This window comes from Talpa occidentalis, unplaced genomic scaffold, assembly GCF_014898055.3.
Source record: "Talpa occidentalis isolate TD23 unplaced genomic scaffold, MPIMG_talOcc4v2.1 talOcc4.11, whole genome shotgun sequence".
Taxonomy (NCBI): Eukaryota; Metazoa; Chordata; class Mammalia; order Eulipotyphla; family Talpidae; genus Talpa; species Talpa occidentalis.
In genome coordinates this window covers 28494740-28522565 of record NW_023601104.1, presented here as the reverse complement: position 1 = coordinate 28522565, position 27826 = coordinate 28494740, and the positions used below count along the sequence as shown (strand labels likewise).

Genomic DNA, 27826 nt, shown 5'->3' with positions numbered 1-27826 from the left:
AGAGAGGCCTTCCTAGTGGCACAAGGGGTTAAGTCTCAGCACTATAAAGCTATCTCAGAGCCACTGCAGCTGCAGCATGAGTTCCATCCCGAGCCAGGGAGCCTTCCCACATACCACAGCAGACCTCTCCTGTCTTGCCCGCTGCTCCCTCAGCAGTGTATTTCAGTCATTCCACCTGTTCTGTTTCCCACTCTGTCTCTGGTGAATATTCTCACCACCACCCCCATATCTCCAGCCTGTACTCAAGTTCTTGTACGCATAAATAAATAAATCTTTTTTAAAATAAAGTAAAACCCAGTGATAAAGAGAAACTTTTATTTTTTTTTTTTAAGATTTATTTATTTATTTATACAAGCATTGGGTACAGTCAGAAGCGTGGGAGGGTGAGAGAATTCACCAGAGTCAGAGCAGGGAGCAGAACAGTCAGAAGGACCTAAGTACACTGCTGAGGGGAGCAGCGGGTGTGGCAGGAAAGGTCTGCGCACCCTGTGGGACCCTCGCCAGGCAGCCTGGGATGGAACCGGTGCTGCAGAGGCTGCAGGCAGCTTCGCAACCCAGCGCTCAACCACTGCGCCACCGGGGAGGCCCAAGAGAAACTTTTAAAAACAGCCAGAGACAGAAGATAAGTTATACACAGAGAACCAAACATAAGAAGCTCAGGAGCAGGGAACGACATTTTTCTTTGGGAACAATGCAAGAAAAGATGGTACAATATCTTTAAAAAACTGAAGTTAAGAAATCCCCAGAATTCTGTACGCGAGGAAGATTACTTTTTAAAACCAAAGGTGAAATAAAAACCTTTCAGACATACAAACACTGAAAGAATCCATTCCCAACAGAACCACCATATAAACAATACTGAAAGAAATTCTTTAGAATGAAAAAAAAAATGAAGCAAATGGAAATACGGATATAATCAGAGGAATGAACAATATTGTAAGTGATAATTATTTAAATATTCAGATTCTTTAAAAGATATATGACTGTGTGAGCAAAATTAACAATGCAGCATTTATGTAAAATATGTAGAATAAATGTATGTTAATAGTATAAAGGTCAGGAGTAGAAAATAATGAAACCATTCCATTGTAAAGTTCTCATACTACATAAAAAAGTGGTGTAGTTCCATTTGAAGGTAGACTGTGATGGGTGAAAGTAGGTGCTATGTGCTTCCTATTGGGACTGTTAGAGGAGAACAGATGGGAGAGAGAAGACACAGGTCAGGAACATGGAGCTCACAGCAGTAGGGGAGGCAGGCACCTGGGCAGGACCTAGGTAAGGCAGCACTGCAGGGCAGGGGAAGTGGGAAGAGGCCATAGCAGCTTTGAATAAGCCACAATTTCTAAGACTTAGAACTGAACTTACAAGTGACAAGGGTATCCTTTTCAGAATTCTCTCTCAGAGGCTTCAACTCTCAAATTCATACATAGTATTGCAGAACAGAATCAAGTTTCTACATTCCCAGAGGATGCCTGCTATTCATTGAGTAGGTACTCCATACCAATTTGCCAAATGAAGGCAAATTACTTATATGTTATCACACATATCTCAAAGGCCAGTACGTTTTGAGATGGGAAAATAGAGTTAGGTAAAATTAGAAGGAAAACGTGCCTTAACTCATGGAAAAACTGTGTAAAGAACGCAACTTAAGTGTTTCAGTAATTTTCTGATAACTCCTCCCAGAAAGAAATCCTGGATGTCTTACCCTGATCCTAAACAATGTGAAACTTAAAAGTTGACAAGTTTGAGGAGTTGGGGGCTAAACTTTATTCCTCAATAACCTGATGCAGTGGGGAGAGCAAGATCTGAAAAGTTTCATTAACACTAATACAAGTGTATTTCTCTAAGAGACCGCCACATCAAAGACTCTCAGTGGCAGTGTGAGAGACAGGTTGGTGCAGGGCCTGACCTGGCACAGCTGTGGTTTATAGGAATTAAGGGTGAACATTCATGAAGACAGGCTTAAGTTACAAGAAGCAAAGGTGAGGAACTAATTCTTTTCCTGAAAGTGAGTTTTAGAGGAGAGTTTTGAAAAGAGATCTGAATGTGACAGTGCCTTGAATTCCTCTACAGGCCGTCAGTACCAAGTAGGCTGAGAGTAAGTTACATAGGCCTGAGCATTTCTGCTGAGTGCAACATAAGGAAGCATCTTTCATCTGTTTCAAAACCAGCAAGAACGAAATACAAACCTCTGTGAGTTCTGCTCAGTGGCATATTTTGACATCTCAGGAAATCGATTCCTGCCAAGGAAAAGCCAAGAGGTTTTGGTCAGGACCCAAAGGGATTTTTTGAAACTTCTCATTAGCAAGCAAAAGAGCAATATGAAGTTTCTACCCGAGTCTGTAGACCGCAATATCTTCCTTTGCTTAAAATCAGAAAAATCCAAGAATACTTTCTAAATGGAAAAAAAGCTCAAAGTGGCATATCACAGTCTCCTGCAGCCAAACATGGGAGAAGAGGGCTACTGAGGCCAGATGTTCCAAACTGAGTCCCACATGGGCTTTAGGGAGAAAGAAGAGACTGGAATGCAACGGGTGTGGGAAGATGGGTGATGGTGAAAAGGAAAGAAAACTAGGGAAGACCTGAGATGACCAGAGGCAAAGAAGAAAACATTTACTGCACCGACACCCTGCCAGATTTTTAATATAAAGTTTCTCATTTGATTCCCAAAGCAACAATACAAGATAGGAGATGTTATTTCTATTTTCACGCACAGGGAAATTAATGGGCACCTAAAGTCACATGACTGGTCCCCCTTCTTCTGTGCAAGTGAGGGCCTTGCCATGGCCCCACGCTATAGAAGCCTTTTTCTGGCTCTCCTCTGGCTACATCATTTACCAAGAGGTAAAGAGTCCCTGGGGCAAAGGGGTGTGCCCAGTGATAGCCTACAAGCCCCAGATGAAATGAGGCTCCAGGTATCTGGAGCACTGAAATTCCCTTCCCAGGTGACCCCAAGTCTTCTTTCAAGGTCCATATAGGCCTTTTTCTTGGAACCATACTCCTGAGGGCACGTTGGGGTTTTGAGTTAGGTGCCCTGAGGTCTTGGGGGTGACCAAGTATGTGCTGTTGGCAGGGGTGTGGGGGTTAGTGTGAGGCCTCTCATGATGCAGACACTAACCCAAGGAGGGAGGGTCAGGTACAGATAGGGGAGAGGGCTGTAGGCCAGGTCTTCTCAGTCCATCATATCAGAGCAGAACTCTAAAGGGTCTGAGATTCAAATTCATAGCTGGCCTTCCAACCAGCTATATAAATATACAACCATTATGGTGGTGTACTTGTCATGGTTGAAGGGTAGAAATCATATATTTAACAGTTTGTTATATATGTAACTCTGCTGAGCACATGTATGGGGGCTTTCATTCATGCACCTCTCTGGGTTCAGGGAGTGTTGGTGGTGGGCCTGCCTATTGTCAATAGAGAGGTGGAGTTCATAGGAACTGAACACACTTCTGTCACTGCCAAGGGTGAATGCTTCCAATTGCCTCATGATGCCTGACCCCACAAAGAAGTCGGGGACAGGAATAGAGCTGCTAAGTATTTCATGGAAATTTTGTCTTATTTTAGAGAAATTTTCCCTGATGAATTCCCACTGTAGGCCCTAAGCTGCTATGAATACACTATGAGGCCCTTGGAGAGCCACCTACTCCTCTGGATTCAGTTCCCTCCTCTGGGAACAAGATGCCCCCTTTAGACTTGAGTCTAAAGAATAATAAAAAAATAAAACCTGTTTCCTAACTATACTATGAGTCTCAGCAAAAGATCTTTTAAGATTCTGAAGAGCTTTAAAGAATAGCATCAGTAAATAAAATATAAAGACCTTGATGGAATAAAATAAACATATCACTTCAGACAACTAGAAGGTGATGGTAGCAATCAGTGTCTTGAAAGGGCAGGGTCCCATGGACAGCAGATAGGAAACTGGACATCTCCAAGTGACAAGAAATGAGAGTTTTTTTTGTGGCCCTAGGAAGCAACCATTTATCTTGGAGGAGAGGGGACAGGAGACATGGGCAGATCCTAGATAGGAAGGAGGTACTTATGGGCCCCTGGTCAGCCAGGGCCTAGATTGAGGGAGGGTAGGGGACCAACTCCAAGGTAGGATCCCTTGATTGGCACACCAGGGGTCCCCCAGGTATGGGTGCTCCCATGGAGGGCCTGGGAACAAGGTTCCTGGCTCTTAACCTCCCTTCACTCTCTCCTCCTCCCTTTCTCTCTCTCTCTCTCTCTCTCTCTCATACATACACACACACACACACACACACACACACATTCTGCCTCCCTCTCCCTTCAGTTCAATCTGCTCTTTCCTATCCTTTAGCCTAGAGAACTAGCTTGGTACTGAGATCCTCACTGTGGGTATGTCTTTCCCAGCAGGCATGTAGGTCTCTTGCTCTCTACTTTGAGTCACTGATAATCAAGTTGGGTGAGAGGGAGCCCTCTCATCACAGTTCAGTGTTGAGGTGGCCTTCTGCCCCCTACAGGCCTGTGTCCTATCTCCTGGGTACACTGGGGGTGGAGGTGGGAGGAGAGTCATGAAACAGAAGGAACCTAGCTAGGCTCTAGGCCCAGGAGACTTGAGTTGACTTCTGGCTCCCCTACTGGCCATGTGCTTTTGGGCAAGATGGAATCATTCTGAGCTTCAATTGTAAGGAGGAAAGATAAGAAAAGGCATTCAAATTGTCTGCTTTAGGGCCTAGGCTAGAATGAGGACTCCTTAAATATTGCATAGTCTAAGCAAAGACTGCAAAGAAAGCTTTCTATCTTGAGTCCAGTCATGCAATTAAACACTGAATTATACATGCATTTAAGTATTTAGCATGAAGTCAGCACTTCCTTCTAAAATCATATGTATGGGTTTTCCCTTTTTATACCACCTTAACTCATTTATTCTTATAGATCCTGGTGCAGTCCAGATGAAAGGAGGTGTGGTCAAGTCTAAAGCAAGACTGTGGCCTCAGGATATATGTTCTTGGCCTCCCACATGTAAGGCTTCTTACATCTTACCCTCCATCCTTCTGCACTAAGATTAAGCAATTAAGCAATATTAGTGGAGAAAAGTTAGACAGTGTGGGAAGCAGGAAATCAATATTTGTATGTTGGGGAGAAACACTTCAGCTCAAGAAGACAGCTCAAGATTGCCTTCTGCTGCAATCTTGCCGAGGCAGATTCTATAGATTCTAAGTCAGCCTCTGTAGATTCTTAGAGCAAAACCTGAGGACACAGAGGCAAAACCCTTGGTTATAGTAGTGACAGAGGCAGGCTTGGAGCAGATGTCTATGCAGAGGCACTATGTGACCTCCTCTGGATTTCTAAGATGAACACAACATACTGTTTACTCCCTTGCTCAGTGTTACAGTCTTTGGGTGAGGGAGGATAGCAGGGAGTTAGGGTTAGGGTAGGCTAACAGCTAGACAGTACAAGATAAAACTGGGGCCAGTAGGCATGTCTGGGTAGGCTGCCCACTCCCCAGCTCCAGGTTCTGCTCACTAGAGTCCTGGACATGCGAATGGCATGTACTGGAGGGGGCCTTGGATGAATGCTGTGACAGAAATATGCATAAAGAGTCTCAAAACATAAGTGAGAGGGATGGTTTCTGGCTCTGTATGGGGTGGGGATATGGCATGGGGGATATAAATTTCACCATTTACTCCATCAGTACCTCTACATTTTCATTTTGCACCTCCCTCCTTTTTTTCTTTGGCAGATATTCCCACTTTTTTGACAGAGCATCATCTTTGCTAGAATGATTTTTGGCCCCATAATTCTTTGACATGCATCAGATTTGGAAGACTTACAGGAAAATGAGGTCATTGTACAAAAACCTTGTAATGACTGAAACCTGTGCTTTTTATGGTGGGCAGTAAGGCAAGAGTGGGGGGAGAGAGAGAATTTGGGACAAAATTACGTCAGTCCAGTCTGAATTATGCAGCTAGGAACCTCTCCTTCCTTGGGGAGGTGTGATGGCCAGGGGCCTTTTACACCTGTGGATGGGTTTCACTGATAGCAAACATTTGCACCCCTACGCTGGGAGGATGACTAAACCAACCTGCTCTTCCCAGCTGCTTTGCACATAAAATTTGAGCAAGACTGTTTTAGAAAGGCATATAATGCTGAAGCACCGCTCCAGTTCCGTGATGGCTCATATATACCTGGAAGCAGGCTGGAAATGTCCATCACAGGCACCAGACTATCAAAATTATCCCCAGTAACATGAGCTGTCTGGGGAATAAGACTGAGAGAGAGCCATTCTTATCCTGACCTCTGGAGTTGCCAATTCACATTCTAGCAGGGCAGCAGATTAACAGCTGCAGGTTCTCTCCCCACCTAGAATCCTGAATAGCAGGACACCTTCTGCCAGGAATGCCTTTGAAAGATAGTTTAAGACTATAGGATAGTCTGTGCCTATTCAACAGCTTCTTGGTTAAAAAGGAAGAAGACAATAAAGACATTTCCTTGGGTCTATAATCCTTCTCCTGGAAGGACATCATTCTGGTGCTGTTTTTTAGTATTATTTTTTTTTATTTTACATCACATATATAGCACATATATATATTTATAGCATATATTTTTAAACAATATTTGCTTCCCCCCACCCCCTTAGGTGTAGTCCCCATAGAATCTCCTTCTCCAAGGCACCCCTGCACCATCACCTCAGTCCCCTGTGCTCCTCCCTCCCTCCTTCTAATCCCTCTCCCTCCTCCTCCCCTATAGGATGTGTCTGATTTATAATTGTCTGTTTTTGCTTTGTTGTGTTTTGTACTGTTACTATTTTTTTACATTGATGTCTTATTTGGTTCCCCTATATTCCTGCTATAAGTGAAACAATCCGATATTTTTCTTTTTCCTTCTGGCTTATTTTATTGAGCATAATTCCTTATAGTTCTGGTGCTTTTTTTTGAAAGTGGCTTCCATATTTCTCTCTAGAGGTGTGCTGGGAGAATTGGTGTGGTGGTTGCCACGATGATGCAAAAATGAGACCTTTCTGGTCTGTTCAAAGTTTTTCTCTCACAGGGGTTTGACCTGATCAAATATGAGTGGAGAGAGGGAGGCTGGAGAGAGGTGTGTAGGGTCCTGCAAAGGGCCAAGGGCACAGGTGTGTGTTTTTAGCTCTGTCTCTGACATGCACATGCTCTGAGATCCTTCAGCAGATCACATAACTTCTCTTCTTTAGCCTTTATGCTGTTAACACAGGATTGATGTCTGCCTACCCCTTCCGGTCAAGATAAATATGACAAAGTACAGGGTGTAATTTGAAAGCCAAAAGTGCAACAGGATTATTATTATTTTGCTGTATAGTCAATGTTGGGTTATTCTTTCTTATGGGCCCTAATATCAATCAACATGCTACATGTAAAAAGCCCAATAAATTCATACAACTAATGTATGTTAAGAACCTACTATGTGCCAGGAATTGTATTAGCCACAGAGAATATAAAAATGAATATTGTGTGATTTTATTTTCAAAATTATTGAATTTTAAGTGCTTTGTTTGCACTTGTGGGCTGTATATATGTGAGTTAGTGAACTAATCAACATTTCACTCTTATCTGCCTTTGGAGCCCATACTTGACATATACAAATACAAAACACATACACAAAACACACACACATGTGCTCTCATCCTCACCACTTTCCAATACTATAACTACTGTTTTACCTGCAGCTGAGGTGTGCGGGGTGGGGCAGAGGCCACCTCAGAGTGCACAGTCAGCAAGATAGGTAGACGGTTGCTTTGATGATAAAGAGGGTTTTATGCCATGAACAACTGCCGCCTCAGGGTCCTTGAGGGAAGGAGAAAGCCTGGAGTCAGTTAGCTCCACCAGTTACTGATATTATTAAGTCACAAATTACAGTTTATAAATTAATTTATAATATTTCTAATACCTTCAGTAAGACAGCCTCAGATTCTCCAGCTATAAAGTCTCCCCCACCTCAGAATGCTCTTCTCCTAAGAATTAAATGAGGTACCATAAGTAGAGTGCTAAGGGAGAAGTGCCGCGCCAGTGCAGAACCCTTTCTTCCCCACCTGGATATCTTATTAATCTTGCTTAGAAACAGTGGAAGTCAATCATTCACTCATCCCACAAACACTCACTGAGCACCTGTTCTGGACCAGGCTATGCTCGAGAGGTGGGGATAGAGCAAGAGCAAACTAGTAAGGTTCTTACTGCCTGAGCTCATCTTTTTTATCCCAGGATTCTTCTCAAAGACACAGGGACGTGGAAAGCCCAAACAAGCATATTGACATGGCTCTGTTCTGACTTGGAATCGTTGGTTGGGCTTTATTTTTATAAACATTGCCTAATTTTAATTGCTGTCTGACATCTGGGAAAGAATTAAGTCATGATTTAGATCTTAATCTAAAGTATTTGTTCTCCAAATGAAATGGTTTTTCTCAACTTGCCCCAAATAGAGTGCTTATGATGGTCCCACAGACAGAGCACATGATACAGAACACATCTCAACTGCAGTTGCTAGCACTGGGAAACGCAAATGCACTGCCTACGGTTTCCTGCAGCATCACTCAGGGAGGTGCCTGGCCATGCACTGCACCTGGAGCCTGGAGAGGCCCTTAGGGGGCATAGGTGCTGCAGAATGGGTCACAAAATGGGCTTCCATCTTGGTTCTGCTAGAGTTAACCAAGGGATCTTGGGTAGGCCTGGGTCTCTGCACCTTAGCAGAGGAGAATGTCTGCCAAGGAGACTGTCATTGGCTCCACCAACTCTGGATTTTGACTTTAGTCAAAAGAGAGTTCCTTGAATGAACACACACACACACACACACACACACACATAGCATTTAACAACAACAAAAGCAATAATCTTTATGTTGATATCACCTTACCCTCTATGCTCACATTTCCTGAATCATTAGTTTTCCTTGGTAGAGAAATGAACCTATAAAACTGTCTCTGGGCCAGACTTGAGCCAGCTGCATTTGTGACTGTAAAAGTTAGAAGAGTAGAGGGAGACAAAGGAGCTGTATGTGGAGTGGGGGAGAAGGCAGACATGCAGGTTTTGCTAGTGTTATAGATAAACTGTATCAGGGTTCCTCTTGCAAGCCTTAGGGAAGAATGAGGTGAGACCGGTCAGGCCAGAACCAGTCTCCTTGGAGAGACCAGGAATTCACAGCCAGCCAGGCAGACCTGGAGGACAGGTGGTAACCACACTTTGTATTTTCCAAGGCAGCTGGCAGGCAGGCTGTTCTCAGACACATGGTGCCTGACTTCCCACTGGAGCCCCAGGGAACACAAGGCCAGCCTGGGGTGGGGCAGGTAGGGCCCTTGGTGTCCTAAAAACAGGGCTGAGCTATAATATTCAATTTTGAGACTGTTTAGCCAGACCTTCCAGTCTGGATGGTGGCTGGGCAAGTTTCCCACACTGGGCAGTGGTCTGGGGCCTCTGGTCCCTCCCTTTCTGCTTCTTCTACTAGGAACTGACAGGGTAAAGATCTGTGATCTGAAGGCACTGGAGGTAGAGCTTGCTCAGAGGCAACCAGTCTGGAATAGCAGTGGGTATCATGTGTGGACAACAGTGAAAAAGAGTTGAGTGATAGTGCCACAGGGGTGGGAGAGGATAAGGGGTATGTCTCCTGGGATTATTGTGACTCAGATGTTGACCCTGCCACTCACTTCCTGTGGGACACTGAACAAATTACCTCTCTGAGCCTGGTCTTCTCATTTGAAAACTGAGGAGGAACAGTTGGGGATTCTTGCTTATGGGATTCAGAAACAGACTGCCCCACTTAAATAAAGGAAGGACTTATGGGCTAGATACAGAATGATGGAACTGGTTGTAGAAAGGGGGCTCAGGAACATAAGGCCCCAGTGTTACTCCAGGAACTGGAAATGGCAAAATTGTACAAAGATGCCTAGGTTCTGGGAAAGAGTCAGATGTAGCACGGCCTCCAGAGCCAGTGACCTACACTGCAAAGCTTTGTGTAAAATGAAAACATGGATCCCTTGTTCAAAAAGCAGGGGATAAAACATTAAAGGAACTGAAGTATAAAGTTTTTCCTTCCAGTATCTACCATTTGATTGTCTTAGGGTTTTTTATTTGCTACTTACTGACAATCTAAGAATAGAAAACTTAAAAATTTAAACTGGTACCATCAATTCTTTTGGTCTTTATTTGTACAATGCCAGTTTTAAAAATAAATAGAGCATTTAATTTGTGTGCGGAATCACCAGCTTATTTTCAGTACCAGTGGCTATTACAGGCAAGTAACATGAGTAAGAAAGGATATACCAGAGTTCCTTGGATGTTCCTGCCTAGAACATTATGGCCTTCATTCTGCATTGGAAGCAAGTTCTGATTTGATTGGAAAGTATGGCCTGTTAGGGTTTTCAGTTCACAGACATGACATGCTTACCTTGCACTCAATGAATTCTCCAGCATGGAGGGCCCCCTGGAAGTCTGTGTTTGTGGGCATTTTTGAAGCTGTATGTATAAGAAACAGCAAGGAACATGGTCATATACTGCTAGTATGTCCTCTGTTCACCAACATTCCCCACTGTCCTTTGGACTTTACTTGCAAAACACAAGTTGGGGGCCTCCCTGGTGGCTGAGCCGATTGAGCACAGCGCTGTGAAGCTGTCCGCAGCCTCTGCAGCGTGGTTCGATTCCCGGCCATTCAGGGAGATTCCCACATGGTGTGGCAGACCTCTCCTATCACACCCACTGCTCCCCTCAGCAGTGTCTTCAGTCTGTCTGCCTGTTCTGCTCCCCACTCTGTCTTTAGTGAGTTCTCTTACCCTCCCGTGCCTCTGGCCTGTACCCCAGCTATTGTATAAATAAAAGAAAAATCTTAAAAAAAAAAAAAAGCACACAAGTTGGAAGGGAAAATTATTGTAGGGAGGAAGAAAGGGACAGGGGATTTAAAAAAGAAAAAAGAAAAACACTATGAATTTCGGGGCAGTGACAGCAGAGAGTTAAGCCAAGGGCCAGGCCCTCATGAGTTAGCCCTGTTTGTCCTGAACTCTAAGTCTTGGCTTTCAGAACACATACACCCCTGCCCCCAAGAGTCGACCAGCCTCTATCTCAGTCGGTTTGCTTTTTTCTTCTGAGACAGACTCTGCTGTCAGCCACTAAGGCTGCAAGAGCTGAGGGCTAAGGGGGGCCCAGATGGGAGGAGAAGTGTGTGCTCAGAACGTCTGCCCAGAGAGTGGGGCCACAGAGACTGGGGTACTGGGTCTGTGCTTCCTTTCACGGGCTGTAGTGTCCTTACCAAGCAGAGTATGGTGAGGGAAATATACAGCACTGCACCTGAATCCTCATTCTCTGAGAGGAAAGCTCAGTTGTGAATGCCCTGCTTCACCCAGTGAGAGACTGAGGGGTGGAAAGGGTAGGCATCGCAAAAGACCCAGGTCCTGGGCTTTGGGCTACAGGTAGCTCCCCAGATGAACTCTCCAGGGAAAATTTAGCATCCATAGAACTTGGTCTTGGGTCTGGAGCAGAGATGGGAGCCTGCTGCTCCCTCCTTCCCAGAAGCATCCCCCCACCAGCTCTGTGGGATGAGCTAACACATCTCTAAGCTCAGCCAGGATCCCCATTGGGGTCCAGAAACCTGTTATGGATCCTCCCCTCTCTCCCCCAGCCCCAACTGCAACACCCTTGGGATTTTTAGGATCAGAAGAGAATCTTTCCCACAAATCTCCAACTTACCTGGGTACTTCCTGGGGATTTTACTGAAAACTCAGCTCCACGATTTTCTGGTGAGCACTGGAGTGACCAGCTAGCCCCCTGATGGGGGTGGGAGGGTGCAGAGCAAATAGCCATGTTTCCTTTGATCTTAAAGGAAAGACAGTGAAGAAGACTCAGATTTGTTTTTTGTTCCAAAGAAACTAATAAAGACATTGCCTTTGTTACTCAGTTTCTTCTCTGCAAAATTAATGGAATGATGCTTGATATTTCCAGAGGAGGGATACAGGAGAAAAATGTAAAGACTAACCTGTAATGACCATAATGCCCTTCAACATCCCCAGATATGCCACCTAATACCTACAAGACCCTGACTCAGCCTCCATCCCTGCAGAACAAGGGCCGGTGCCCTGTAGGCCTGGTGAGGGGCACAATCATACAGAATGGAAAGTGCCAGCCAGCTTTCATAAATGGAAGTATTGTATTGCTGCTGTCACACAGGGTTTTCAAAACCTCCTGAAAAGTAGATTTGCCTCCTCTAAAGCAAACAGAATTGATAGAGACAATAACCTTTGTCTTCACTCAGTTTCAGTAATTTTACTTGAAAGAAAGAACCATTGTATCAGAGAGCAGGAAGTAAGATTTGGCCCACAAATATTTCATTTTACCAACTCTGCCTCAGGGAAACTTCTTGGTCAATCTCTCCTCCTTTCAAAGTTTTGTGGGAGCACTGATCCCTGGAGAGTCTGTCTGCCTGGGAGAAAAAGGCCCTTTCCAAACTGGTAGTAAATCCTACTGCTCAAGGAGCCCAAAGAAAGGTGAGTCGAAGCCTTAAAGGATGGGGGCAGCTGAGGAGGCATCTGCGACTTGGCCTCTCAGGATTGGGGGTGCCAAATAAATATCCCTCCTCCCTGTCCACACAGAAATACCATATACCATGCAAGGAAAGCCATGTTCCACGTTCCTTGCCTTTTGTTCTAAAATGTGTGCTTGAGGCCGAGAATATCCTGCATTCTCCACAGGCTGGACCTGTCTGACTAATGTGCTAAGGACAGGTCTGTGCAATCCAACTGCTGCAGTAGCAGAGTAAATATTTTGAGAGTTCCAATTTGGAACCATCTGCGGTGAAATCATCTCTCTGACTGGGATCAGAAAGGGAAGAAAAAAACCCACTTTCATAATCACACATCTAAGTCTCCAGCTCAGGCTGTGGAAGGAGCTATGGCCTGGTGAGCTGCTGGGTTGGACGAAGTGCTGGGCATTGTCAGGCCTGCCCCCTGGGGCCCAGCAGCACACAGGCCACCCTCATTAAGCAGCTGTGGCAGGAGGGGGCACAGCTTACATTTTTTTTTGTGGGACCCTCACTGGCGGGTCCCACCAGTGCTGCAGAGACTACGGGCAGCCTCGCAGCCCAGCGCTCAACTGCTGCGCCACCAGGGGAGGCCCCACAGCTCACACTTTGAGCACAGATGCCACCAGCAAAATCTCCTTTCATTAAACTTGCTAGGCCACTCCAGGTGAGTGAGGCCCACTTACTGCCGCTAAGGCAAAGACAAGTGAAGGAGGTGCAGGTAGTGCCTACATCCTGGCCCCATCTGACCCCACCCACAACATGTGCACACACTTCTTACAATGCCTCTGGGGATTGGAGGTGGGAGACACTAGCATCACAGAGTTGGAGTCAGGAATGTGCCAAATCTAGCAACCACAGCAAAAGCAAGTCTACCTGGCATCCTTATGTGACAGAGTGTCTGGCTCACATTTCAACTCCTCCAGAAGCCTTCCTTGCTTCTTCCAGACAAAATGCATTGGTCCTTCTTAGAAACTCACACAGTATGGACAACCAGGACCAGAAATGTCCCCATGATTAGGAAAACCTTTGATTATATGATATCTTAATTTTTATTCAACAAATATTAAACACCTCCTTGGTAACTGGAACTGAAGTAGAATCTGGGGACACAGCAATCAGGATTAACAGTTTAGAATTTAATGGAGTTTTAATTCTAGTTAGGTTGAGAAAATTTATGTAGGACTTAGACAAAAGAGTATAATGTGCCCCTTCGAAGTTGTATATGGGCTTTGTTTAACAGAACCACCAAAAGATTATTTAATGCCCCAACAAACGTACCTGTGTTTGATTCACATATTTACAATTTGATAAGAACCAGGCACTGGGAAGTTACATGTTGACTTGCAGATTTCTGGACAATGGAAAAGATTACCTCCAACATGGTTTTAGCATCCTTCAGGACAGAAACCATGTTTGTATCTAACTTAGAAATCTTAGTTTTTCTTTTTAATAGCCATAAGCAATTCCTCAAATGTTCTTGGAACCAGCATTAAGTAATCTGACTGGTTCCTTCATTAATGATTTAACAAATCTTTGACATGTGTTTATTTTACTTTTGTGTTAGAGACATGTTTTTCACTTTTGAAAATTATGGACATAAACCAGAGCAGCTGGAGTTGGTAGTGTTTTAGACAGGATGTTTAGAGAAAACCTCTTCAAGGAGGTGAAATCTGAATGTGAAGATGAGAAGGGAAGAGGCATCCCAAGATCTGGAGGAAGTTTTCCTGTTCTCCTGAAGAGAAAGAAGGGTCTGGTGTGCTCCTGGATCCTCAAGGAAATCACTGTGACTGGGGCAGCAGGCAAGGAGGAGGAAGTGGGAGTAGATGAGGTCTGGAAGGTTCAGGTTAGACTCTAGAAAGCCCTATAGCTATGCCAGGAAAATCAGACCCAGTTTGATGTTGAGAGATATACTGTCTTCATAGCAAGAAAGTAAGAGCCCTGGGGGGAGGTGAGGAGCAAGTTGGAGGGGAGGGAGTGTTCAAGCTTCCTACTTCATTGGATTGCTCTTCCTGTCTAAGTTTGGCTCAATGAGGCAATATATTGCATTAACCTGCCCTTTACCCCAAACTGCTCCAAACACAAAGCCAGTTTCTCCTCACAGCCATGCTGGCTGTTGAAAGCTGGGAGTCAACATGGGTAAGGGGTACCCTCAAGGCAGGCGAGGAAAGGTAGGAGCCAACATAGGGTTGGCAGGACAGGAACCCAAAGGGAGTGGTGGGAGTGTCCAGGACCAGGGTTAGTTATCCCAGGGGCCAGCAGTTGTTTGTAGCGACTAATGCGCTGGACTCAGGGGATTTGGTTGTGGTCCTTGCTTAAGGACCTCTCTGGTCACGTAAGAGTGTTTCTTTCCAGCTCTGAAACCCTCCAGGATTTCCTGAACAATCCAACCAACACTACCCTTCAAATCACCCCTCTTGCACAGCACTATGGAACAGCACTCCCTAGTGGAATTTTGTGTTCCTGCCATAACATCCCTCTGGGGAGCTCACCATAACCAGAGGGTTGTTTATTTCTCTTTTTTGAGGTAACACAGGTTTATACCACCATTGTGGATTTAGGAATACAGTTTCTCATTTCAACAACTGCATGTGCCATACCCTGCCCATCACCAGATGTCATCACCACCTACCACCAACCAAGCCCTAGAATTAGCTCTGTAACATAATTAGTAGCAATTATCTATTGTGCACTTAACATTGTCCTGCACGATGCTAAGTGCTTCACATCTACTGTCCTATTTTGGCTTTACAATAACACTGTGAGACAAGTATCACTATCACCATTTGACACAGGAAACAGGCATTGTGACAACATGAGGTCCCTTAGTGTGGAGGAGTGGATTCTGAGGTGAGTCATGTTCAGAATTTAGGAAACACCTGGGCACCAAAGTCCCCTGAGAACCTGGGGAAAAGGCAGGTGAGCAGTCTGTGGGCTGAGGGAAGAGACTCCAGGGTTGGCCAGAGCCCAGAATTTGGTGATAAGGAACCCTTTGTGCTGGGGCCAAAGACAGAGTAAGGGCTGTGGGAGTGGAAGGTGGAGATTGCTTTTGCAACAACCAATTAATCAATCGTCACAGCAAGCCAGGGATGTGCTGTGTTTGGCAGTGAAGGGAAGGGAGGTGATGGAAGCCAGCTGCAAAGGTCCCTGGGGCAAGGTAATGAGACAGTGTCGCTGGAAAGACTGGACAATCCTGAGGTGTGGAAGGTACCTGTGGAGAGCAGGGCTTCCTCAGGAAAGCGAGACAAGCCTTCCACAGCAGCAGGACAGAGATGAACGTGGACACGTATTTAGAGACAACGAGGATAGCTGTCTGGGCCGGTTTTTATCATAAAAAAGGGAGCTGAGGTCGATTGGTCAGGCCACGCGCGAGTGGAAGGCCAAGGAGTAAGATTGGGGGCACATCTAGGGAGCTGGAGAGGCCACAGAGTGGCTGGAGGCCCGCTGAGAGGAGGTGAGAAATAAGTTATAAGTTCGCAGGGGAGGCCACAGCTGGACCCCCTTCACTGCTGCTCGGCCTCCTGGTGTTCTCATGGGGCCCTCAAGTTTTGGAGACCACGGGTGCTGTCCTCTCCCCCTAAGAGCACAGGTCCCCTCTGCTCCCGGAAAGCTTTCTAGGTGCAAATGGAGTAAAGCGAACAAGCAACTGTTACTCATTTATGTGGGAAAATGGAGGTTTCCAGGACCCCCAAGGCAGCCCACCCCACCACAGCAAGCAACACAGCAAACCTACAAAACACTGAAGCGGTGAGGGCGGGACAGCCCTGATACCTACGCCTCGGCGAGGAGGTCTCTGGAGGCCAAGCGGCCACTCGCTGCTCAGGCGCAGCCCAGAACCTGCTGCCGTAAAGCACCTCTGCCGCAAAGCAGCTGCTTCTCTTTGCGACTTTTGTCGTGAAAGCGGAACTCTTCAGAATGCTTCGTGTACGACAACAGGTGATAACCAAGGTCTATCGTAAAAGCAAAGTGGCGTGGCTCAAACTTTCAAAAAGCAGGGGATCCCTGTAATTCTTTCGCCTTGTACTAACCTGTAGAAACTCCTAGGGCCCTGAGAGCATAGGGGGAGCCCCTGCGGGCCCCAAGGACTCCTGTGGCATAAGCGGTTAGAGCACCCTTTAACCATCTGGTATGTCCCAGCCTTCTCTGGAAACACCTGTGACCAAAGAGGGACCTGGCAGCAAAGTCCATGTTGTTCTCTTGGTTCCGTGTCTCCTCACTCCTAAAGCATTTCCCAGGTTTCTCAGAGGCACGGGATGAGGAGGTGACTTCATTTTCCAGGTGGGAAAGTTGACTATGTCAGTTTCTGCATCCTCTGAGCAGTCTGGCTCTGTGGTCTGCACCTCCCCCCTATCCCCTACTTTACAGGCTACTCCCAGCCATTATTGTGGGGTTCCGGGTGAGTCCTGGGAGGTCAGGCAAACACTTGAAACACATCTGATCTTGCCCAGTCTGGTGCCAATGGCAGACATCAATAATCTCTCCTGGTATGTTTCTCAACAAAGTGCCTTAGGCAGCAGCATTAAACAACTGCAGCTGGAACTCCAGGTGAATCTGTTTTGTCATCCCAAATGGAGGATTGCTGCTCTAGCACCTTTCCCCCACTGCCTGTAAAACAGCATGGCCTCAGGAAAAACTGAACGGGTGAGGTATGTCTTTGGCCTCTAAGCCCCTCTGCCCACAGTTCCCCTCACACAACCCCCCTCCCATCTCCAGAGTTGGGCTTTCTGTCCCTATAGCACCCTGCTCTCCCCTCAGGGTCCCGGGGGAGTTAAACATTTAAATGATCACTGAATGGCAGTAATGGGAGAAGCAATGGATTCCAATCACTGTGCACCTCTACAACTGGCTCCCTGTCTCTGAGACCTTCTCAGCTGCAAAGTGACACCTACCTGTGGATCCTTAGCCACAGGAGTAAGGCTCAGCATGGAAGTGAGCCCTGTATTTTTAAGATTTTTAAATTACAACCATTTCTACCAACCTAAGACTTTCTGATCACCAGCACCAACTTTCCTAAATGTTTTAACATAACACTTTGGAGGCACAACTTTCTAGTGTGACGGGAATAATGTAATGTTGGAATTTTAAACTTTAGACAGATTAGGGGACAAGTTAGGTCTCGTGGCACCCTTCAAATCCTACCTCATGCTACAGAGGAACTTACATTTATATGGCACTTAGTAGTCCCTGAAGGATCTGTCACTTTCTCTTAAGATCCCTGTTGCTATTTTGGTGCCATCAGCGAGCTATTCCAGGGAGGTTTTGTAACAACTCCTACTGGTAGACAATGCAAATTCCTTTTTTTTTTGTGTGTGTGTGTTCTTTTTTTATTTTCTCAGGGGATCATGATGGAGAGTGGCTAGTAGTGCAAGGATGAATGTAGTGGGTAAAAGTGTAGTTAAAGGCTGAAAATGTCCAGGCTGGCAGCAGGAAAATGCTTAGGGCAGGAGGAGCCAGCAAAGCTGAGAGGAGGGTTATTTTTAATTCCAAAGACACGTGTTTGAGAACATACAGGCGGGGCCCTGGGAGGACCTGCCAAATGAGTGTGGCCCTGAAGGTGCCAGAATGCAGCTGCTTCCCAGGGCCCCAGGCCCCTCCAGAAACCAGAGCTGGGCACTGTGTATTTTTACACAAGTTGCCTTGCTGTGCCCTCTGTCACTGGGTCCTATGAGGACGCAGTGGGAGCCCCACATCCCCTGACCTTCACAGCCAGGCTGGGTCTAACCGGAGGCAGTGCCGGTGTCCCTGGGCAGCTCATCTCCTATTGCCTGGATGCTCCCAACCTTTCCACTCACTGCTCTCGTCCCCACCCCAGCCCATATGACTGAGGGACACTGTAGAGCACCATGGCGGGTTTTTGTTGTTATTTTTGTTATTTTTAACTTCCTTTCTTTTTTCCTCTTCCCCTTGCTTTCCTTTCTTTATTCTCTATGACATAGATAATTCATATTCATTACAGAAAAATGAAAACTGATACAAGCAAAAAGAAAAATCCCTACTACTCCCTCCCTCCCTGCCCCCCTGCCCTCGGCCCTCATAGGTGGCTGAGGACAAGCACTTTTTAATATTTGGTGGATATTTTTCCTGACTTTTTTATGCATGCTTACATACAAGGCATTTTTTCAAAATATGGAATACCCCCAAGACCTGGCACTGAAGAGACCAGGATGATTCCTCATTCAGGAAGGATGTTAATGCAGCCTCCCAATGAGGCCTACAGCTCTGGCAGGGAAGCACTAAGCACAGTGACGTGTCCTGCAGCGATGTTCACCACCAGGGCACTTGCCTCTCCATCCTCACCTTTCCCAGCAGGACCATTTTACCTGTGTGACTCTTTGCTTTAGGTGGATTCGGCAACACTTTGGTGTGCCGGTTAAGAAGAGAAGCTCTGGAGCCAGGAACCTTGGGTCTAAATCTTGACTCTGCTACTAAGTAGTAACTGTGAAGTTGGGCAAGTGAATTAACTGCTTTATGTCCAGTTTCCTCATTTATAAAACAGAAATGAAGGAATGACAGGTTTTGTATGAGAATTCAGTGAGTTAATACATGTAGAGCAGCTGGAAGAATGACTAGCATGTAGTAAGTGCTCAATAAGCATTAGCTCTTATCTGTTATTCTGTCAGCTCTTATGAAACACCTCCCATGTTTCAGACACGTGTATGGCTTCCTATATGATTGGGACAAGATAATTGTGTTTTGTTTTGTTTTGTTTTGTTTTGTTTTTACTTTAGGATGTTGCTCGAGTCAATTGGGGAATGAGATAGATTGTAGGTGCTTGGATATCAGGAGACTTAACACATATATATTATGTAGTCACTGAAGGTCATTAATCTATTCAAAAGATGTTACAAACCATGTTGCTTTAATTGTGACTCTCATGCATAAACTACAGTTGTTCAAAGTGGGTCATGAGTACATGGGGTTCATCATGCTATTTTTACTACTACTTTTGTATGTTTGAAAATGTCCATATATGTTTATATATGTGTGTGAATTTGTATAATATACTGAACCTGAAAACTCCATCTCACTTAACCATCATATTTTTTCTGCATTGATTTAATTTACTTTTTTTTATAATGATTGTGAATAATTTTTGTTAATCAAGACATTTAATCCATTAAAAATGCACCACCCTTGGGGCCTCCCCGGTGGTGCAGCGGGTTGAGCGCCTTGCTATGAAGCTGTCCGCAGCCTCGGCAGTGCGGGTTCGATTCCGGCTGGCGAGAATCGCACATGGTGCTGCAGACCTCTCCTGTTGCACCCACTGCTCCCCTCAGCAGTGTATTTCTGTCATCTGCCTGCTCTGCTCCTCACTCTGTCTCTTGTGAATCCTCTCACCCTCCCGTGCCTCTGGCCTGTACCCCAGCTCTTGTATAAAAAATAAATAAATAAATCTTTAAAAAAAAAAATGCACCATCCTTGAGACATACTGGTGCCACCAGGGCCAGGGTGGTCAATAACAAGTTCTTTACTTTGGGCTGGTCATGCTCCATAGCACTGGTGACTGTGCAGAATTGTCAGCTGACAGGTGATAGGGACAAAGAGCAGACATGCTCTGGCTCCTGGTGTCAGTCTCCCCCCTGCCTTTATCCCCCGCCCCAGTATTGGCTTTCAGCCCTTATTTGGGGTTCTCTTAGTCTTCTCTGTCAGTGAGAGAGTTTTAATGTGCCCCATTAAAACCCTAAGAACAGAAGAGGTAGAGGCTAGAGACATTCATCTGGGTCAATCACAGAACATTCCATCTCAAGATTAGGGTGTCCTGACACCTGACCCTCTTCTAGGCCAGTCAGCTGCTACTCACTCCCTCTTTTGCTCTAGGTTTGGCATCCACCCCTCCATACTTTTGGCAGCAACACAGATGCCACATCCTTGTTCCTACACAAGATTGAGTTCACCTTGCTTTTGTGATCATCAGATACTCTGTTTGGATTTTTTCCCCTACCATCATTATGGCTGAATAATTGTAGCATCTAATTATTGAGTGATTATTGGGTACCAAATGCTATGCATGCATCATTGCCTCATTTAGTTCACACAACAATCAATGAGATGAATAACTATTATCCCATCTTTCTGATGAAAATTTGCAGCTTTTAGAGGTTTCAGTGGCTCGTTCAGTGTCACAAAGATAGTGAGTAGAAATTTAGATTCCAGGCTATCAGATTCCAAAACTCATGCTCTTAATTCTATGCTAATTAGATACTTTTTCCATCTCCACAAAGAGGAGAAAGGTATAAAAGAATGACTGATTTCCACTAGTCAACAGTTTTGTTTTGTGTGTGCATCATAAACTGAGACTACTGTAATGTGGAAACCCTTGCTGTCTGGGCTATGGTCTTCCATTAAGGGGGCTAAAGGATGTGTTGTACGTGCATGTTTCTAAATGTAGAGAGAGCGCGACCTACAGTGAGAGAACTGTCAGGGTAAGACCTGTATCTTGATTCAGCATTCATGGGTTCTGCCACAGCTCTGACACTCATCAGCCTGTCTAGTGTCTAGAACAATCCACTTCCAACAAGGTATCTAACCAAAGAAGGCACTAGAAAATAAGTGTTTCCTCCCACATTCCCTGGGGTGGGAGTTTCCTACAGCAGGGTAGGATAGAAAACAGAAAAGTATGCGGGTTCATTAGCGCCTGGCCTAGGCGCATGCACACACCACCATGGGGCAGGAGACACCGTGAAGCCCAACCCTCCGCTGGAAATTGGTTGTATTTGAGAGCACCGATGTTTAGGGTACTTTGGGGTTTGGCTTTCCCCACTGCTCCTGGCTTCCCCAGTCCCTTGCCTGCCGGCTCACCACTCAACCTACTTCCTGTTCCTCCTTTGCTCATCCCTCTCACCCAAACAGTAGTTTGACCCCTGCCCTCACCAGTCTTCCTTGCGCTCAGACAGGGCTACAGCCATGCCTGTTGGGCTGCAGGTGGTCCATATGTGCCCAAGGGGGTTTCTTGTCTGAGAAGTTGGGTCTCTTGTGCTGTGAACCATCTTCTCTTAGAAACTAAGATGAATCAAATGTATTCCTCACCCCTTCTCCCCACCACAGATGCCTGCCTATGTATGCCCTACACACACACACACACACACACACACACACACACACACACACACACACTCTCACAGACACATTCATAGACACAGACACATACAACACAGTGACTCCTCAGTCCTGAGCTTCTGCCTTTTTCTTCTAATAAAGGTAGGTGAGAAAGGGTCATGAGATTTCAGAGAAATTTCCCAGGGCTGGCCTCCTAGGGTGCTTCCAGTTGAACATTCATCTCTGGGGCATGAGGCTGAGTCATGCAGATGGAGGTTTCTGCAGCCCCAAGATGCATTTGTAGCCCAGTCCACATCCCAGGCCTTTAAAAAATTCACAGGTCATCCTTAGAGTTAGTGAAGGTTCCCACAGAAACTCCATTTGGTGTGGAATTTAATCGCAGAGTGTTTTTAAAGCCTCATCTGGAGGTAATTTGGAATTTAAATTACCAGGGATAGAGTATATTTTTACCAGAAGAAGGGTTTGGAATGGTTATATCCTGTTAGTTATTGATCAGCCATTTCCAAAGGATTAAAAAAAAAAAAGTAAAATGTGTTTTACCAAATATGTTAGAAAAATTCCCTCCAGGATTTGGTCATTATTAGTGTAACTGATATAAATTGTTCCACAACACTTGGGAATGTGTTCCATGACACATTTCATGAATTTTCTAAATTAACTTAAATAATACTTAGACCCCACCTACCAGGACCTCTGAAAATTAAATCCTTGCCACTTTTCAGAGCCCCTTAGTTTCCTTCATGCAGAAATCCGAGGCCTTTGGAATTCTAGAACCCTGGAAAAGATCATCAGAACTGTGATGTTTCCTATTAGTTGCCAATTGTCCAAGCCCTGGTAGACCAGTTAAAGGCTCACAGCATCCTATCCAAAACCAAAGCCACAAGGCAAGTGTCCAGTCCCCAGATGTCTCCTCCCACCCTTTCCCCCAAAGCCCTGTCACCTCCAGGGTGCTTGGTGGAAGCCCAGTACTCAAGAGTCCTGCCAGCCCTTAATGACCTCTGGACCCTTGGCACCCTCCCCAGCCCTGTTCATCTCTGAAAATTAGTGTTAAGTCTTCAGCACCTTAGACAATGTAAGGAAGGCCTCTAGTTTCCCCTGGGCAAGAGAACCCCAGCCCTCCAAGACACACAGGCCTCTAGAGAGGAAGAGGGGAAAATACCTCACATTCTTTTCCTGTGAGTCTGCAGAAGAAAAACATACATGGTTAATTTCTCAATTGCAGTAGCCCCTGGATTAGTCAATAATTACCTGATTTACTTAGTAACCCATACTCTTTGGGAAGTAGACAGAGCTGTGGACCAAAAACAGAAAATCAAAACAAAGCCTTCTTTGAATAAAAGTTTATGAAATTTCTTCTAATTTTCAGAAAGTCTCTCTAGAATACTCCTATTTGGACAGAGATGGGTTCAATCCTACACAGCGACCATTTAGTACCTTGGTGTCTAGTAGCTTGGTCTTATTGTTGTTCTTCATGGAAGAGTTGGACTTACTTGAACACTGATGAGATTGTGATAAGAGTTGACTCTGAAACTCATAAGTATGGATTAGCTTCAACTCAAACTAGCACCATATTAAGTGGTACAGCTTATGGTTATGAGGGTTGGCTGTGGGATCAAACTGACGAGAATTCTGGCTCTTTTGCTTTTTAGCTGTGTGACTTCAGGCAAGTTACTTCACCTCTCTGGGTCTCAGTTTCTTCATTTCTCAAATGAAGATGACAAAGTATCTATAGAATTATGTGAAAGTTAAATGAGAGTCAGGATGGTGCTGTAAGTTCATACTGTGAACAATACTATTGCTCCAAACATACAATTTATAGGAGGAGAAAATTAAAATGACATAGCCACATTAAAAACAAAACAAAACACAATATTAGCATCTCTGTGGATAAAAAAAAAAAAAAACAACTGAGATGCAACTAATATACCTCCTTCCAAGGGCCTCTAGTGGGATGGAACCCTTTTGCCAATGGTGATGATCAGCTTTCTTTTCATCCCTCTTCACTCTTCATAGCATGCTCCACTCATATTCTTTGAACCATTTCCTCAAGTTAACAAGCTTCAGACAGCCCTTATCTCAGATTCTGCTTTGAGGGGGTTCTATGTTAAGATAGCTACAGATTAGGAAAAAAAGCAAAGAAAGGGGGTAGTAAACAGAAAAAAAATGGCAGAAATAAAATAGATTAGTCATTATAGTAAGTGCAAACAGACTACCTATTAAAAGACTATCGGATTAGATAAAGTAAATGTAAAAAGTTTATAAGAGATATGCCAAAACAAAACTACAAATAAAGTCTGAAAATAAAATAAAAATTTAAGGGCTTGATATGCCTGTCTATGGTATTTTGTTATAGCAGCTCAAGCTGACAGACAGTGGGGGTGCTGGGCAGCTTCTGGACACTAGCTCTCAGGAGGGGTGGGTTGTGTGATCAGAGTGAAGACCAGCATCCACGTAGCACCTTTTAGGATAGGAAGAGCATGTTCTGCTGCCCTGTTTAGACATAAGAGGAAGCTCTACTGCCCCAGCTATGGTCAGGGAAGGAGATTTTGCTCCCTGATGAGGAATGAAGACTTGCAGGAGAGGAGGCTTGGTTTTTTGGGGCCTCCCCTCGCCTTTCCTGTACCCTCCCTCTCTGAGTAAATCTGCTTCTCTGTGGGGAATAATCCAATCTTCCCAACCCCACACCTTATCCCAGATTCCACTGCACCTTCTTGGGGGTCATGTAACTAACCTATATGCAGCACAAAGTATCCACCTACCCCACACATATCTCATTCATTTTGTTTTTCTAGCTTATTGTATTAAAACTTTATAGATAAAATTTCCCAAGTAGTTTTTAGCCTTTTAACATTCTTTTGACAGATGGTACATTATGGACTTGTACTGTGCTTAGTACTGAGGCTGCTGTGATGAACAAGATAGACATGCATCACTGCTTAAGGCTAATGTTGGGCCTGCTCTGTTGCAGGGCCCATATATTCCCAGGGAAAATGGCCTTGGTCAGCAGTGAGGTGTAATGACCTTTTTTTTTGCTCCCTTGAGGAACAGCAGCAGAACTGATTTCCTCTGTCAGCAGCCTCGAAAGACAAGGCCCAGCAGAGCAGAGAACTGTCACTAAAACCCTGGGTGGGAAAGATACACAGGCCAAAGAGAACATGTGGTTTCCTTTCTCGTTTATGATGGTTCTGTATTACTCCATCATGTCCTAGGCACTGTGCTGACAAAGTTCTGTCCACAGGGGGCTTACAGTCTGGTGAGGGAACTATTAAACAGTCATACAGAACTATTATTAAAATGTGTGATTAGTGCCGTAAAAAAAAGTTACACAGTGTATTAACAGAGAGACATTCTTTAACCTGAGGCTGAGTTGGATCAGGGAGGCCTTCATGAAGGCATTTAAGTTAAGACCTGAAATATCCAGGAAAAGGGAAGGGATGGGGATTAGAGAGAGGTAGCCTCAAGCAGGGATAATATGTGGTCTGATCTACAATATGCTGTGGTGGGTAGGGATCCAATTCCCAGTTCCAATTGGTCTCCCACTGGCTGTGAAACTGTGTGAATCATCTACTCTCTCTGAGTCTCAGGATTTTTGTTTTTATTCCCTCGTCTCCTATTTATAAATGAAGACTTGCTACTTTAAGCAGATGCAGTAATGTTCAGATGAAAGCAATGTTTAAGATATCATCCTGGAAATGTAAATCTGCACAAATAAAAATAAAGGATCTTTCTTATTGACTTTTCTTGAAATTCATTGCATCTGTGAAAGTGAGATTCTCTGCAGGAGAACTTCAATAGACATTTAGAAAAATGAGAGTAAAACGGGTTTTCCTTATTTGGATTCCCTACTTTATACACAAAATACACAGATTATGTACAGACGTGAGGGGGATACAGAGGGACTGGGAAACCTGGTCCCAGATGACCTTTAGAGGAAAAAGCCAACAGACGTGTGACCAGAGAGAGGGGCTTATTAAACAAACCTCACTGACAGTCCTCCCTTCTTTTCCAGATGTGCCTCAAAATGCTTTGCCAAGAATTCTAATGAGAAACAGACTCTCTCTTGCTCCGTCCTTCACCTGCAGATTTCTAAGCAGAGATATAGCTGCCACTTTTGCTAAGAATCCAAAAATGGTTTGTTTTCAATTCTCCCCTGTAGGAATTGGGGCTTTGAGAGTCAGAGAAAACATTTCAAATTTCCCTTCCTTTATACTTCAGCCAAAAAACATGGAGTCAAAATATGAAAGGGTGAAAACCCAAGACATTTAGTGTATGGTTGGGGCTAATCACCCACCGGAAGCCCTAGTAGTTAATTAGCAAAGTCCTTAAGTTGAGAGAAAGCAGAGGGACCCCATCTGCACAGAGAAATGTTTACTCTGTCATGTGAATGTCCATGTTTGCAGTCCCCACCATCCCACCCACAGACTCTGGGGTGGGTCAGTGAATCCATTGTGAAGCAAAGGAAACCAAGGCTGGGCCTTAGCTATATAAAAGTGGGTTTTGTTTTCAACCTGAAGAGACTAGCCAGCTCCAACATCTTGGATTGAGAACTTCATAACTGCATAGAGTTTTTAGACAGACATGGTCTTTGCTCTTGCCTTTTTAGCCAGAAATCCAGGCCTGCTCTGTTCTCTACAACTTATGCTTGTCTCCCCAGGGCCTGTTTGGAACCCATCTTGCTTGTTTGCTCTGCTTCCTATAACCTTCACCTGCTTGACCTGCCATAAGAGGTAGGGACTCTCTATGGATCTTCCTCCCTCAAGCCAGCACAAACCCAGCTCCATCTTTTGGGCTTACATATGATTCACATAAGATAAAGAATTCAAACATAATTCTTTACTGTTAACCATATCATCCTGTCTCTTACAACAAAAATCCTTATTTTTAAAAAGCTTCCCTTATGAACAGTCGGGATAATGATTTGCTAAAAACTGATTAGAGCTATAATCAGTCTAAGTGGTAGGACAAGCAGTTTACTATTTCACTTTGATTTTGCCATCCTTCATTCATCCCACCATACTCCACTCCTTGTCATGAGACTAGCTTACTTTTTGAATTGAGTTTCATCAACTGCCACATTTGCCAAGATACATTCCTTGCCCAGGTGTTAAAGGACAGGGAGAGAGGAACTCTCTTCAAAGCTTGTTGTTCAAATTGTGTGCCATCTGCCAGTGAATGTTAAAAGGCTAAAAACTACTTGGAAAATTTATCTATAATAAAGTTGCATTTAAAAAAATAGTTGGAAGCCAAACTGGATTTTTCATGTGTTCAAAATGATGGAGTCCAAATATCACATAAAAAAATAAAAATGCTTTAAAAAGGTCGAGAAGAAAATATCACAAAACGTGCTACAGCTGTGAAGGGTGGCAGGCTGGGAAGGAGCCTTTGGGGGACAGGCCACCCACCTCCTCCAGGTGGTTGAGCAAATCACCAAGCATCCTTGAGCCTCATTGTTGTCACTGGTAAATAGGAATGATGCTGCTTCTCTTGACTACTCTTAGAAGGAATAAATAAGGGGATGTATATAAAAGTTCTAGCATGCTCATGGTTAAACAAAAACTTTCCTCTGCCTTATGTTGCTTACCGTTCTGTGTTTTCTGGATTTTCCATGATGTGCATTTTATGCTGCTCGTGGATAAAAATATGGCCCATGTTCTGGGGACACTTCAAATAAGGTAATGTTACCCAGATTGGAAGTCATATCTGAGGTGGAAAGACTTTTAAAAGCATCCTAAACTTTTAGTACAAAATGACCTAAAAATATATCATTTTATTTGGTGAATAGACTTAATCTGCCATGTTAGAGAAGGTTTCATTTGTTAGTAAGAGCGGCTACTCCAGGCAGCACATTTCAGGGATACCATTGCCTCTCACAGCCATGCAAGGAACTTGTTTTCTGCTATGAAAAGTCCCCGAGCAGGCCAAATCCCTCTGAGAAATGAGAGTGCCCTCATATCTTCTGAAATGGTAACATTCCTCTCATCAAACTTTTTCATTAGCATCCTTTTGTAACCCATTAAGTCCTTAACAGTGGCTTTGAGGAATCCCACCTGTTTTCCATCAAGATTTCAACATAAGCCAGCACAAACATATGTGATAAGTTGATGCTAAAATACCATGACATACTCCTTGGATTTACTAGCATTTAATAAATGAAGGAGAAAGCTTCGCCTTTTATAGCCCTGAGCCTTCCAAGCCCAGAGCAGACATAGCAATTGCCTCCTGCTAAGCTTTCCATATGCATTGCTTCCAAATTCAAGGACCAGGCACCTGGGGTTACTGT

At 44.6% G+C, this 27826-nt stretch overlaps 2 long non-coding RNA genes across 4 annotated transcripts in view; one reads left to right on the top strand and one right to left on the bottom strand.

Moving 5' to 3' along the window:
• LOC119238700 (uncharacterized) overlaps positions 1–16357 on the bottom strand; it is an 87168-nt gene extending 70811 nt beyond the window's left edge. The window contains exons 1-6 of one of the 2 annotated variants that reach the window (XR_005123633.2): positions 16265–16357; positions 11664–11789; positions 10372–10439; positions 7885–7948; positions 7658–7781; positions 2190–2240 (exon numbers count right to left, since the gene is read on the bottom strand). This is a non-coding gene — a long non-coding RNA (uncharacterized LOC119238700). The remainder of the gene's footprint in view (positions 1–2189; positions 2241–7657; positions 7782–7884; positions 7949–10371; positions 10440–11663; positions 11790–16264) is intronic. The other variant, XR_008549102.1, reaches the window with a different exon arrangement.
• LOC119238699 (uncharacterized) overlaps positions 15334–27826 on the top strand; it is a 33562-nt gene continuing 21069 nt past the window's right edge. For both annotated transcript variants that reach the window (XR_008549100.1, XR_005123632.1), the window contains exons 1-3: positions 15334–15408; positions 25556–25677; positions 26201–26273. This is a non-coding gene — a long non-coding RNA (uncharacterized LOC119238699). The remainder of the gene's footprint in view (positions 15409–25555; positions 25678–26200; positions 26274–27826) is intronic.